Source organism: Nesoenas mayeri, assembly GCF_963082525.1.
Source record: "Nesoenas mayeri genome assembly, chromosome: 4".
Taxonomy (NCBI): Eukaryota; Metazoa; Chordata; class Aves; order Columbiformes; family Columbidae; genus Nesoenas; species Nesoenas mayeri.
In genome coordinates this window covers 28475504-28491524 of record NC_137540.1, presented here as the reverse complement: position 1 = coordinate 28491524, position 16021 = coordinate 28475504, and the positions used below count along the sequence as shown (strand labels likewise).

Below are 16021 nucleotides of genomic sequence, written 5' to 3'. Positions count from 1 at the left end.
TTCACTGAAAGCTTTTATCTACTTGCTGCTGATGCAAAATACACTATTTCCAAAAAACAGCCAACTAGATTCCTGTATGCTTCTCATGATGCTGATAAATCAAATTTGGGGTTTTAATATTCTCTCTATAAAAAAGCAGTGCAAACAATTGTTGTGCTTCATTTTCTGGCCTTACAGCATTGCAAGTTTTGCCACTGACTGCATTAAAAACCCCAATTTTACCCAATGGATCTATGCAAGATTTTGAGGCTGATATAACTGGTACAGCTCAAAAGTCAAGTCACAAAGACTGACAGGACAAGTTTTGCCAAGCAACGCCAACTCCCAGTCCCTTTTGTGTAGATTTTGCCATTTTGGGTGCTTGTTTCAAGCCCTAGCTTTAAGGACTGAGACTTGCTTCTAGGATTGAGACATTCTCCCAAGTTCCATCTACTGCAGAAAAAATACTTAAAAAAGGAAATGTGAAAGCCTTAAAGTAAAAAAGAGACAGCAGAAACGCTCAACATCTTCTCCAAATCGCCCGGACCTTCAGCTGTTTTTATTAGCCTTTTTAGTTATTTTACAAAGATTAAAAAAAAAAAAAAAAAAAGGCAAATACCCTCCTTCTGACAAAATACCAAAGGTCTAGATGTCTCTGTTGCTGATGGAAAGTTGGGCAGGCCTCGTATCAGAACAGATTGCATGGCCTTCTCCAAATCCCATCCCGATCACAACCATCTGGTGTTTCCGTAGCCGGCTCTCAGGTAGAAAAGCAAACAGCAATCAAATGTAATCATCAAAGCAACCTACAATGAAGTTGTCAATTTTTTTATCTAATCACTACAGCTCTGTTTCCCTTATTTCTCTTGCTGGCGAGGTCCAGTGGCCAGCTGGTTGATGCTGTAGGACAACCCTGGGTCAGTCCTTGTCTGCTTTGCACATGAGCCAGCATGTGACCAGGTGGCCAAAAAGGCCACCAGCATCCCGGCTTGTACCAGCACTGGTGTGGCCAGCCGGCCCAGGGTAGCGACCATACTCTGGACTGGGCCCTGGTGAGGCCAAACCTCAAATCCTGGGTCAGTTTTGGGTCCCTCACGACAAGAAAGACCTTGAGGTGCTGGAGCAGGTTCAGAGAAGGGTAAAAGAGACATGTTTGGTAGCAGCAATTTTGCAAGCAAAATACACATATGACCTTGAAACTCTACCTGGTGATGTGGCCTTTCTTGGGCAGAGGAAACACAGGGGACACTTGAGGGTTAGAAAGCATGCGTGGCTCGCCATGATTTTGAGGTCTGACACATAAAAGATGCAACACATCTGAAAAAGCCAATAACTTAACAGAGCAAAGACTATGTTTTCCAAGGACTGCAGGAAACATAATAGCTTGGCCTAAGGGATTTTTTATTTTTTATTTTAAGGAATCTGGATGCTTACAGAAGGAAAATAAACATCTGCCTGTCTTAAAAAATCTGCTCTAAGTTATGTAGTTATCTATAGATGCCACTATAAAATTACAGAAAAAAATCTGCAACTGCATGGACTAACCAAGGAACGTAGCAACAAAGCAGTCTCATCATATATTAAAATCATTTTCCCTTGATCCTTTTTGGAAACATATCCACCTCTTGTAGCATCTAACAGTGCAGCCCTCCTTATTTTCTCCCTGAAATTTTACCATGAACAGTCACAGAGAAAACCTGAGCAGAAAACATAAACCTAGAAGATTCAAACCCCTGAAAGCAAAGCGAACAAACACCAAAAATGACCACATTTAAAAAACACTTGGTAAGAGACCTCCTAAACATCTTTTGACTTGCCTCCTAAAGCTCTGGCAATGCTGGGGACTGGCTCCCTCCTTCTGTTTACCCACTTGCTTGCACCACTAACAAGTTTAGTTAATAACTGTGAAACCGCACATCAGTTCCTGAGACTTAATTTCAGTGCTTCAACTATTTTTTTTTTTTAAATAACAATGGGATGGGCAAACACACCAGGTATGCTGGAGCACGTCCTTCAGCATTCTAACGAAAACTCTCAGAAAACATACTGACAGTTTTACTAATATCATTACAGAAGAATTATACTTTGCATGCTGTGGCCCTTTTTTCTGTGCAACTGAAAAAATAAATTTTTAAAAGCAATCCAGTTTATCTGGAATGATCCTATCTGTAAAAAACATTATATTTTGGCTACATTTCTGTAAACTCCTGACTGTTAACAGGATTTAAAAAAAAATCTAATTTATTACCTAACTGAAAACTACATTCCATTTTGTTGGGTCACAATTTCCAGGATCATCACTCTTATCCTCTTTAATTTCCAAAATTAGTACATTTTTCCTTGTCATTTTTTCTCCACTCATGAGTCTTTTTGTACTCTGTAATACATAGGCATATTTAAAAACATATGGAAAAAGAAATTAAAAAGCTGGAAACAAACTCTTCTGCCATGCCATTAAACAAATTTCCTTCAGACCTATTACTCGGCATATATTCAGACTTCTCTCAGCAGCCTTTTTCCTGCCTTTCATCAATGACTATCTTTAAAAAACATCATTTCCTCACTGCCTATCCTTTTCCATTTTGCATTAAAAGCTTTTTTTTTAAATCAAGCTTTTTATAAAGCCATTCCCTGCCTCAAACATGTCAGAGTTAGCACCGATTCTGTCCACGGCTTCATTTATTCATGGACTTTTATGGAGTCTCTCTCTTTAATCTGCACATCTCCCTTTCATCTTTCAGTGCCCTTTTAACTCCTCAGGGTACCAGGAACTGAGCTGCTCTCTCTTTTTCTCTGCCTCCCAGGGCTATTTCCCTCTCCCCTTCCCTCCAAGCCGTGTACAAATACAAGAAAATCCTCTTTTCCAAAGTCCACTCTCCAACTACATTATCTCTGCTCTCTTGCTGCAAATGGATGGAAGTTACCAAAGCCATCGATGCAAAGCCAGTGTCACAAGCAAGTGGTTTTTCTCCTACACGGCTCTTGACAGGAGGAAAGTTATGACATTGTCACTCTATATGTTGTCTGGCTACACGTTGCTTTTCAAGCTGTCAGAGGGCCACCAAGATAATCAGAGGGGTGGAACACCTTTGAGGACGGGCTGAAAGAGTTGGGGATGTTCAGCCTGGAGAAGAGAAGCTCTGGGGAGACCTTATTGTATCTTTCCATACTTAAAAGGTGCTGATAAGAAAGATGCCATGTTGAGCTTAAACTTCAGTGGCAAAGCGTCCAGGAGGGCTGTTGGAGAAGGCAGCTAAGATGCCAGGTCACATGGTAGGAGACATGGGCAAAGCAGACAGGTAGATCTGTAAGTCACCAGCCTGGAGATGGTAATTGAAGTGTCTTGTAGTTTCAAATATTGTGAGATGTGGTCCAAGAATTTGTCACTCTCACTTTCCTCCATTCCTGACAGCTTATAGAAGACGTCTGCTCCAATTCTGCCTTTATTTCCCAGCCTGTATTTCTCTGCACAGTCTCCATCCCCACATCATACCTCCCTGGTCCTGCTCTTCTGCCACCTCCTGAGCAGATGAGACGTCACCTCCACTCACCATCTACATCAGGAAAGTCTCTCTAAAGGAATTAGTGATTGCAAGCCTCCAATAAGGTCTGCTTCTCCGGCTCCAGACATGCATCCTGAGTTCCATCTTCCAGGGGTGGAGCCATAAATGGGATTGACCCTGCATTATTTGGTGAAGGAACTAAATGAGGGTAGGTATTTTCTCCATGAAGTAAAAGAATGGTCTAAGCCACCTTATATTTTTTCTTTTGTTCTTTCTTTCTTTTTGAGATAATAGAAGGTTTGTCTAAGCATGAAGAACATGGCTGCCTGTAGAGAGATCTGGACAACTACTCCGAGTGCTAAAATGATGTCAGATGAAAAACTGAACTGTTTGGGCAAATCGATCCAACTCTGATAGTCTTCCTTGTTGTTTGCATGTTTTCTCTCACAATCAAAAGCCTCCTAAGGAATCCACGTTTTCAGCTTCGTCTCAGAGAAGGGGGACAAGAGAGAAAATCCACCTCTGGATTATTCTTACCTCAGTTCTCACAATGTTACTACAGGTCTTTGCATGATAGTTTTGATTGAAAATTAAAAAAAAAAAATATTGTCCTTAGTCATATATCCCATCACCTCTGAAACACAGTTACCCAACACCTTAGTCCAGGAGAATTGGTTTTTTTTTTTTCCCTTTAGATCTCCAACCCCTTAGTTACTTAAATGAACATAGAGATTTACATATCCATACAATAACCCTGATTACCACCTAAACTTCCTGTAACAAGCTAACCCTTAATCTTGCATTTGGGTTTCTTAAATGATCTTTTGATCAAGGAACTGACAAATTCCAGATTTGATTCTCTGGCCTCCCTCAGTGACACAAAGCTCTCCCTTCATTTTCTTGTGACCCAAGCAAGGAAGAAGAAATGCCAGTATTTCTGATTAGGTGTGTGAACGATGTTAGATTCACAAATTTAAAAAAAATAGAATCACGGAATCATAGGATATGACTTCCTAAAATTTTTTTTAAAGTGTCAAAAAATTTCTGATGTGGAAGCAGTTGTGACCCCACGGTGGCAGTGACACCTTTCAAGCAGCATACTCAGCTTTCTAAAGTCAGCCATCAGTCTCTTAAGCAAACCAGCCGAACTCCAGGCAAGTCTCAGCCTAAAGTCCACCTCCTTTCTGCAGCACCGAGAAAGGTGGCTGGGTTGCTCTTGGTGTCAGTCAACCATTTCAGAGGGAGTTTAAGGTCCTTTTTTACAGGTGACTCCTTTGTGCTGAAGTTCAAGCTTTCATTATGCTTCCCTCTGGTGACGACTTAATTAGAGACAGGGCTTCCATTCTCAAGTTACTGGATTTGAGGAATCATGCTGCTGTTATTTCCAGGCAAATCAAACAGAAGCAAAGAGGGACAGTAAATAAGAAGGGAAAAGTCCCTAAATAAAAAGAAAAAAAAAAAAATATATATATATAAACCCTGATGCATCTACAAAAAGAACAAGACTTGCTCACCTTCCCAGCAGGTTGGAGACCCTGGCATCCCATCCCGTACTGCTGTGTTCAGGGAGTAAGCCCTCTGAAAGTTTTTCCTTTGCTAGGAGCCAGTGCAAAATCTCCAATTAGTTTCCTACAGATGCAAGGCCAGATTGCAAAACTCCCTGTTACTTGACACAAAGGCGGCTTTCTGCTCAAGATAAGCAGAGGTTTAAAACCACTAGGAGATTTTATGAATGGCTGAGACCAAAAGAAGGGAGCAATTGCAAGAAAAAAGGGGAGGGCAACAAAAATCTGTGCTGCGGATTAAGGGCAGATCCCTCCACTTTCTGCAAAGGTTACAAATGACTGGAACAAGTTGAGAGTTCCCAGGACAAGCAGAAGGCAAAAAATACAAACCAGCCTCAGTTTGTCAGGTGTTTGAAATGACATTGCTCGAAAGCTGTTGCTGGGAAGACCTTTCACTGTCACCCCCAAAATTCTGAAGGAGTTTTAACCCAAAAAGCAACAAGAAATAATAAATATTATGGATTTAGGCTTTTCCTTGCTGTGCCTCAGATCTTCAGGAGCTGTGTTTTAAAGCTTCTCTTCCCATGCAAGAACACATGAAAATCCTGCGACCACAGAGGCTGAGGCTCTGTAAGAAAACATCCCTGAGCTCAACAACATCATTAATCCTGAAGTTTAACTTCAGAGACCAAAATGTAGAGTTTCCACGAAGACAAGCAATTTTTGAAGGGTATTGAGAAAACAAAGCAAGCAGAGTGTGGTCCCAAACGCCCAATCCACCAGTGCTCAGGCTGATGGACTTCGGAGTGGATAAGCATTGATGGGCTCTGTCCCAGCACTAACAACAAGTTGGGACCAGGAACATCATTAAAGCTCAGGTTTACTGGGATTCACAGCACCAGGAATTAGAGCCATACATTTCTGTATGCTCTTCCTGGTGTACCCATGGCGCAGAAACGCCGTGACAGCTTGAGTTGTTCAGCTGGAGAAATCGTATTTGAAACAGCATGTCGGGTTTTGATTAAACTGGCAATTGAAACAAGTGAGGAGCAGCATGCCTCAGGGTTGCAGAGACAATAAGTTTCAAGACAAAGAGCCAAATTTTTAGGTGCTGCAAATGGTTGCAAGTTCATGGTCTTTGGCTGGGCAAAAAGGGAGAGATGAGAAGACAAGCAGATACCTGGCGTTACCCTCTGATGGAAGCTGGTGAGGGTCTTCAATCCTCTTTATAAAATTTGGCCCATTCAGATGCTTTTCTAAACTAAAATAACATGATTCAGTGAGCTGATGCATCTTACATTTTCAGTGGTCACAGGGACAAAGAAGAACTTAATGATTATCTACCAAAATTTCATCGACATCATCTATAATGACCACCTATTGAGGAGGTCTCCAAGATGAAGGCATTAAAGTCCTCTGTGGTCAGCAGTCCTACCACTCAAATTTTAGCTATAAAAATTGTCACAGACAAATGGAAGCATTGAGAACACCAGGACTGATGGGTACATACAGCCAAAGAACAGTCAGGTAGCAATTGCGCAGACACACTTGGATGTCAGCAAATCCTCTTGGATCTGGTCCACATCTCCCAGTTTCAGAACAAAGGTCCAGAATTCAATTTAAAATACTATCAAAACAGCATTAACACACACAGAAAAGAGCAGGCAATAAGCTTATTATGGAGTGCAATGAAATGAGAAAATATCACAACTGGCTGAGGATGCAAAATACGGACATAGCTAGAACGCAAGGAGCATCCAAGCATTCAGGAGACACAGCGGTTGGAGGAGGAGGACCCCATGACATCAAGCAGAAAAGCCAGCCTGTGTTCCTAGGAAAGCAGGAAATTCCGAACAAAATTCAGCCTGGCTCAGGAAGATAAAAGGCCTGGATCCGTCCCTGCCTCTCATGCAGAGAGATGGCCTGGGAAGGCACCAAAGGTAACTTTTAACCAAATTCATCTATGCTTAGCTCTGCAGGAAACTAAAAAAGGTCCTATTCGCTGCGAGCTCTGCTGGCCACTTTTCCGTCACACCTCTGCTCCTGGCATTTGACGTTTTCAACCACCTCATGCACATCTCTGCTGGGCTGTTGTTAGCGTGATGCACCCAACCATCACAAAATCTGGCACCTGACCGGTTCCCTGCTAAATGCCAAGCCTGGAGCTGAATCCAGGCCCCTGCAATTAGCAATGCAGATAAAATACACAGCTTCGTCTTGGTATGTAATTAAACACTGAACAATCTTAGTTAAATTTTTGTTATCAAATGCAGCTAGGGCAAAATACAAAGGTTTGCTCCCTGTGCACAGTTAAGGCATTGATTTTTATACAAATATATCACCACCAGGCATAGCAACAATAGCTATCCTAACATGAGATTTATGAAGATAAAACATTCCATCCCAGAATCGCAAATAAATAAATCACCCGCTAATTCACTTGGCGTGCTTGCTCCTTTTCCCCCAAAGCAAAAGGCAGGGCAGGTGATTGATGTTCCCACACAGCCATCAGAAAACTTAATATTCTTCCTGGTCAGTCCAGCAAGGAATGCTGAGATTTTCCAACTTCTGTTAGTTATGAGCTATGGAGGAGGGCAGAGAATGAATGACACAGCCACAAAATAGCTATAGGATCAGCTGCAAAAACAGGGAATAATCCTTGTTAGACCCACTCTAAGTAGCTAAAACCACAGTTTGTCTGCTTGGTCTAAAAATGCCACAAGCCCAGGGCATGGGACTCAAATCAACACTAGGTTTTTACCCTGCTCTGGGGGCTGCGGGTCCAGACCTGTGTCAGGCAGAACAACCTGCCCTCCCAAAGGAACTGTGACGTATGAGGAGCTATTTTGATTATGACCTGGAACAAAAACCAGAAAAGATGGTGACTTTCAAACAACGCTGACTCTAAAGGGACCGAACCTCTCAGTTTCACGGAACTGTTGTTTTTCCCCACCCCCCCCCCCTTAGGTAATACTACAACGTTTCATGTTAACATTTCATGTAACATTCAAACAATAATATAACAGCATTTACTAATGACAATGGCAGCATTCAAAAGGCTTGTTTTGGTACTTTCCTGCCAAAAAAAGCCAAGTTCCCCCAAAATATTTTGATTTTATTACAATGGGACATTATACAACAACAACGACAATCATTTTATTGAGTTTTTGCTTCACTGCAAACTGTAGGAAAATGGCCTAATGCAGGAAACCTGCCCATTCTTGCTGTACTGTTTTGTTTTGGCTTAGGCCTTTTTCCTTTTGCTTTAAGCTTAGTATTGGCAGTCTGATGTTGTCCAACAGAGCCAAAGCCTTAGTCTTGCTTAGAGTATCCTGTGGGAGGGGAAAATGCTTTGAAATTGCCCGAAAAAATTTATTTTCTAGTAACTAGATTCAGTTTTCAGGCATTCAGTGCAACTATCTTTATGTTGTTAATCAATACATTTATCTAATGAGTATCTCTTGGTAATCTTGCCTGTATTACAGGAAACCCAAGCACAGCTGAGATAAAAATACACACATACTTAAAGCTCAAATTAAAGGGAAAAAAAATCAATTAAAAGTTAAATTACCCATCTTAAATTTCAGTATAAAGGCTACTAGAAATACTGAGTTCTTGAACTTCAATTAATCTGTAGCTATTAAGCCAGAAGGGAAAAAGATTCTTCAGAATATCAAATGGGAAGCTGCAAAGAGCTCAGACCAGCTTGCGGGTGGATGTCACTAGTGCTTAAGCTCCTACTCCTGGCTTTGTTAGGCTGGTTTAACTCCTGCTTGCCTTAAGACTCCTTTGGGTTTCTTGTTTCCAGGCATTTGAGTGCGAGTGCTTGCATGCGTGTGGCATACATTTTCCAGCTTCACTTCTCAGGGATTAATTGGCAGAAGTGCTTGTCATGGTTAAATAATTTTATTTAATTTGCATGGTGTGAAGATATTTGGGCAAAAGGGAAAAATAATTAAAATTTAATTACTTCCCCCCCCCCCCATAATGAGAAACAGTTGCACTCCTTTGAGATTCAGTTGGCAATAGAACATCACTCAGTTTTATTGTTAAATATGCAATAATAAAAATAGAAGAGGAGGCTTAGAAGTGACCTCATCACTCTCTATAACTACCTGAAGGGAAGTTATAGCCAGGTGGGGATTGGTCTCTTCTCCCAGGCAGTCAGCAATAGGACAAGGGGGCATGGGCTTAAACTCTGCCAGGGGAAATTTAGGCTGGATATTAGAAATAAATTCTTTATAGAGAGAGTGGTCAGGCATTGGAATGGCCTGCCCAGGGAGGTGGTGGACTCGCCGTCCCTGGAGGTTTTTAAAGTGAGGTTGGACATGGCACTTAGTGCCATGATCTAGTAAACAGACTAGAGTTGGACCAAGGGTTGGACTCGATGATCTCTGAGGTCTTTTCCAACCCAGTTGATTCTGTGATCTGTGATTCTGTGATTAAAGCAATGATCAATGTCTTGGAGTAGAAGAGTGACATACAGCCAGGTCCAGCACAGATCTCTTGAATCAATGATAGCTGAAGTTTATAAAGACACTGAGGGGATAAGGTAACATCAGCATCTGGTATGGAAACATCCAAAGGACTTTCTTACAGGTTTCTAAATAATAATAATAATAATAATAATAATAATAATAATAATAATAATAATAATAATATGTCACAAAACACAGTTTCAGAAGGAAAAAAATACATTCTGACAGCATAGTATTTCAATTTGAATTAAGACACTTTTAAGTGCGGCCAATTTCTATTTGCATATTAAGAGAATGACAATCTCTTTCTACCAGAATTTGCCACTACGCTTTGACAAGAAAAATCTGCTGTAATAACATTCTTAATACAATTAATGTTTATTTACCAAAGTGTTTCTTCAATCCTCTACAGTTCACTTCCTTTCATCAACTTTCACTTGGTGTAAATACAGACTCACTTAAAAAGAAGCAGAGAAACAAAACAAAACGAAACAACCCAACAATCACAAAATCCATTATGGAAAAACTGCTGGAACAAGTTTTTGCCCTTTCCCATGGCCAGATGTTCTCATCCACGAGACAATTAGAACTTGATGACAAACTCCAAGCTTTAAATGTCACTCACTCCCTAACACTCTGGTTCAAATAAAAATGGAAATGGCATTAAGAAAGCAATATGCAAGCTCTGCAGACTGGTAATTTCTTCTAATTAAAAACCAAAGTTTACAGATGCATTTAGTGACACTCATTATAAAGTACACACCTGACAGTAGAAGGCTTTCTTGGTTTTAGTGCCTAGAAAGAATCTTTTCTTATTGCTAGTGAATTATTTGCTTTCACCGTCCATTCAGGAATTTCCCACTCCATGTAATAAATTTCTAACATCTTTAAAAAATAAATATCTATTAGAAATTCCCACAGTAGGCAACCTCCTGAGCACCATTTGAGCAAGGTGCAACGTGTGCAATTCAAGAAGCTTGTTTTTGACTTTCTACAAAAACAATTTTAAAAAGACACAAAAAGGACTTGCTGGCTGGGCAGTACAACAGAAATATTTATAATGCAAATATTATTTTACATCTTTGACACTGCGAGAGAATATCCACCCACAAAAAGCAGCCCAGGGAGCGAGGCAGGGATTGCCTGGGTGCCTTTCTGGAAGCTACACTTGGTAAAGTCAAGTCATTAGGCTCCATACAAGAGGAAGTGGATGAAATCTGATCGAATGCATTACAGAGGTCAGACTAAATGAGCTAATGGTCCCTTCTGGTCTTTAAAAAAATCTATTAATCTAATTTAATTCTCTGTTCTACTCTTCATACCAGAGTCAATTTAAACTCATTTATATGAAAAGAGCACATCCCAGCAGCTTCACACAACACACCACGTTCTGACTATGCAGTTTTAGGCTACCCAAAAGCTTCATTTAGCTCCTGCTGAGCTCAGGAGGCGGCTTTTGTTGCTCATCTGCAAAGATAAAGCTTATATTTACAAGCAAGGTACCAGGCAGAGGCTCCTCTTCCATCTCAATGTTGGATTAATCTGCACCTTAAACTATACAAATCGACCAGAAACTTCCCAGAGCACTTTGCACCTTGGCTTGGTTTTTGGATGCTGGCATTCCTCGCTCCTCCTGATACTTCAGGATAGAATCATAGAACAGAATCATTTTGTTTGGAACAGACCCTCAGATCATTGAATCCAACCATTAACCCATTCCTGGCACTAACCCACGTCCCTAAGAACCTCATCTCTGCGTATGTTCAGCCCCTCTTGGGATGGTGACTTCACCACTGTCCTGGGCAGCCTGTTCCAATGCCCAACATTTCTGGGAAGAATCTCTTGTTTCAGTGAAATCTGCCTGAAGTCCCATTTCATCTCAGCACATTTTAATCAAGCAAAAATCCTGTTACAGTGAAGAAATCGTACTACAGTGAACAATTCCTACGTTGTTTTAATGGGCACATCTCTTTCACCTAAGTCTTCATCATCTGCTTTGCCCTCCCAGTCATGAGCATACCCTTACAAAAAAAATCTTTTCAACTTAAGAATGTAGGGTAGATATTGTGACTCAAATTCATATGGATATTCACTATTTGTTCCAGCTTTCAATAGAAATTTATATATCCTTTTTGGATGCTTTACACGCAAATCAGGAGGCTGAAAAGCCTCTTGCTGGCAAAGTACAATTCCTTCCAGGGCCAACAAAAAAAATCACTGTGGATTCACTCCTGAAGCCACTAGTCCAGAGTCCCACCAGCTTCAGAGGATTTGTCTGAATAGTGGCTGAGCTGAAATTCTCCAAGAACTTTGGGTTTTTGACCCAGTAACTTTGTGATTATATGAACCTTTACCCATCTATATGTGGCAAACTTACCTAAAGGAAATGGACACTTTTATTCATGTTTTCTTCAAAACCCAAGTCTCTTGATTTAAAATCGCTGTTGACACCAAAACACATTTCAAGCAGTACTTCAAAGTGCCTGTCATCTCTTTTTTTCTCAGATTTACCAATCTTCCCCTGTCAGGCTGCCGACAGCATTCCCACCCAGCATTTCACAGCCCTTCACAGTTGGTCTCATTTCTCCCAAAACATGGAGATCTACAAATGCTGTAAAGCTTCCTGTACAGGTTTGAGAATTTTGTAGCTTATTCCTAAAGAGTTTTTACTCCTCTTTACCCTGACTATCAAGTAGGAAAAACATTCAATGCGTCTTCTGCTTGCTTTGACTCTAAAGGGCATGGCAGGGCATCCACATGTGCCTTCTTGCCTTTCTTGGTTTAAAAAATGAAAAAAAAGCTGGCACAGAAGAACTGCAGAGTGCTGACAGTATTGAAGAAGTTAATTAGCAACACTGAACTAGACTTCAGGAGACAAGTCTTAATAAATGCTGCTAAAAATATTACAGTATTCATTTCCAGAACAAACACAATCAGCAGCAGACAAGCGATGAGAGCGACCCAGACCCATGAACTGCCACACGATGCGGGTATTTTCAGTGGGGAGTAGGAATAAAAGCTGCTCATTTTCAAAATCTTAAAAGCCTCCATTGGCCCCATGGATACTGGCTGGAGCTTTAGGGCACACAGGTTTTATGGCAGGTTTCCCTTTGGTTTGCAATGGTGACAACACATCTCCAAAGAGAATACACTCAGCTCCACCATCCTACCGAGAGAAGCACATTTCTGTTTAGGAGGAGGGAGCAACTGTATATTTATTTGTACTGGAGAGGCACTAAAGATACTCCTGCTCTACTAACCAAACAGTATTAATATTTATTAAGTGCTCCATAAAGGAAGCTCTTAAAAGCTGAGGAATCTTGCTCTTTTTAAGGATTTTTTTTTTTTTTTTTTTTTTGGTCATAAGGTAGAGAAGGTAGAGAAAAGAGCTCAAACACCAGCTTTCCTGACAAAAAAAGCAGAAATCCCTAATTTCAGAATGGTGTCCAGTGGTATGATGCCCTAATTTTTTAATAAGACATTACTTTATAAAGATGGTAAATTGAAAACAGGATAAAAATGAAGAGACAGATCAGGCCCTAAAATGGGGAACAAATGCAATTCTGGATCCCAGGTAGGTGAAATATCGTCCTGTCCTGCTGAGCTCAAGGTACCAGCTGGCCAACAAATGTAGGTTGAGATGCCAGCTTTGCTATAAAAGATGAGGAGTCTCTGTGCTTTCTTCACCTCCAAACTTAGACATGTCTTTCTGTCTTAAAGAGCAAAAATGGACCAAAATGTCTACAGAATAAATGGGACAAGCATATATGGGCAAATATTAGAGGATAAAAGCCATGATGTGCAGGGCTTATCAGAGGCTCAGCCCTAGCAGAGGCTGCCGGAAGCAAGTGGTGATCTCTCCAAAAACCTTCAGCAACACTGTGTGACTAGCAGCTGTCACTGCAAGCAACCAAGAAGAATGGGAGCAAGAGTCAGGGATGCTCCTGGATGGGATGCAAGCAACTGGAAAAAACAAACAAACAAACAAAAAACCCCTGAAAAACAACAACGTAGGAGAAGCCACACTTAAACACTCAGCAGCTCCCTAAAAACGGCACTGGACACCCCTTCCAGTTCCCTATTAGCAACTTTGAAACGTTCAAGATCCTCTGCCCACTATCCACATCACTCAGCTGTCAAAGGCATGGCCTCAGATTTATGATGCGAAAATTACATTTTAACGAGGTGTCATATGTGTTTAAAGTTCTTATTCATCACCATACTGCCACATCTTTTACCCAAGACACAAATGCACTTAATTAGCATATTATAAGGATAGAGAGTTCACCTTATCTGCATTGTAAAACTGCTTTAGGAATAAAAAAATCAACTACCCTTACTGAATAAAATGGTTGCAATCTCATGTCAGGAGACCACCCTGCAATACTTAACACCGATGCGGAGGATAAAAGTTTGACATGTACCCTCTGAGGTTTCTAAAACATTATGGATAAGGACGGAAGCTTCATATCACATTTCATTACCCACCTGGCAGTTCACGGTGTTAATATGCAGTATCTGGAAGCCACTGCAGCACAATTAGAAGTCCCTGTGTCATATAACTGTCCTCCTTAGGTATCGGGCATATTTATTTATTAATTTCATACACCTATTAAACAGGAGCTGTGACTGCCCGGGGGGAGGCCGAGAAGCAAAGCCAGGCAATGTGTTTGTATGTGACACAGCCCTGGGAAGCAGGATGGGAACACTTTGACTTTTTGGAGAAGAGGATTTGTTGATATTCGCTTGAATTTGTTTACACAGACTGTATCACAAGTGGGTGATGATTAAAATGGCACACTCTGGTGAATATTAAACATTGATTAGGTTGCAGAAAATTGTGCAGCCTTTGGTTTACCTCTCTGCACATGCCTGGTGAGGCACATATGAAAAACAACAACCTGAACGCTACTCTGCTTTTGATGGATGGAAAAACACTGCTAGAGTTGCAGACCTATCACTTCAAATTAGCAAACTCAAAAGCAGCTACAAAGAAAATAACCCCAAAACACAGGAGCGCTTATGAGTAGCATCCTCCAGAAAACTCATTCAGAGGCCAAACAGCTCAAAGAAAAAAAAATGCTTCAAAGGCTTTTGGTGTCTTCAAGTTCAATGCTTGAAGGCAGAAATTAATGACTGGCTTCCTGGGATTTGCAGGCACTGAGGAGCGTTTGCTTTCAAAACTGCTGTTGGGACAACCAAAAACAACCCCAGACAAAAGGAAAAAAATCACTGAGTGGGGCAAATCCTTAAAAACACAGCTTTTCCCATTTTTGAGAAAAATGAACAACTGCTTTTAATTCAATTGCTTCTGGATCAGTGGAACGGAGCTTTGTGCCTCACTTCAGTGTATTTTGCCTTCCCTGGTACCTCCAGTTGAGCACAGAAACTCCAGGATTTATTTGCCACTCATTTACACCGAGAAGTAAAAGCCCATTTTTTCAAACAGTGGGTGAGAGAAGCTCTGGGACAGTGGGGATCTCAAATATGTACCAAACTTATGTGTACAAACAGACCTTTAATTAAAACTCCAGAAAATGTTTAATCGCTGTGAAGAACAAGATTATATGATCCTTGCCTTTCCTATAAGCGAAGAGACTCCTGCCTCCTCCTGTTTTCCCTGCGTGGTTTGGGAAAAGACTGAAAATGTTTAAATGTTTGACTAAGTGAACTGGAGCCTCCAGCACGTGGTGTGTGGTTTTTTGTTTTGTTTTGTTTTGTTTTTTTGGTGGTTGTTGTTTGTGTTTTTTGTCGTTGTTTTGTTTCCTAATTTTAAATAGCCTTAGAATGTAGCATACCAGAGATTTCAAATATGTCACTGGCTATTTAGGTACCCAAATATATAACTTCCTTGTTAAGAGCAATTTTTGGTTTTAACAGCTCTGCTCCTTAAACTCCAACCTTAATTGTTTTATAACAACCAATTTGTTCGAACCATCAATTTTACTATCTTTTATTTTCTAATTAAGCACATATTATTTATGTATTTTGCTACTCAAACTGTAACCCTAAGGTAACGTCTCCTTGCTCTACACTGAAAACCACTGGTGATTTTGGAAGAGGGGAAAAATACATCTACGATCCACTCTTTGTAAATATTAAATAACTAAACAACCAAATAAAAATATTCTGTGTCTTCACTGCTTCCTGTGTTGTAATGGAGTCCTCTGCAAGGTTCTCACCTGCTCTGCCAGTCTCACCAGCTTGAACTGGTTTTTTTATTTTTAATACAAAAGTACTACATTTGTTTTTTTCACGGATTACGGCTTTTTTAATTAAAGATGCCAACGGTCACTATGTGAAAAAGCGGAAGCAGAGAATGCACTGTGATACCTGGAAATGATTCACTGAAAAGCAGAGAAAAACCCTGTGCAATAGAAGGGATACAATTGATTCTCACTCCTTGGGCATAACCAATAACTTATAAATTGCTCTGCTTCCCTCCACCGCTCCAAAAGTACACATTCATCATTAAGTCGGGGGAATGAAAAGTCTTAATTCATATTTTTGCTCATCTGAGATCTTGCAGAGGTCAACATCACTGAAAATGTCCTCT

The 16021-nt window shown here is 40.6% G+C and overlaps 1 protein-coding gene across 17 annotated transcripts in view; it reads right to left on the bottom strand.

Moving 5' to 3' along the window:
- ADGRL3 (adhesion G protein-coupled receptor L3) overlaps positions 1–16021 on the bottom strand; it is a gene marked incomplete at its 3' end in the record, with an annotated part of 226145 nt that overhangs the window by 97891 nt on the left and 112233 nt on the right. The gene's annotated exons all lie outside the window — the stretch shown is intronic.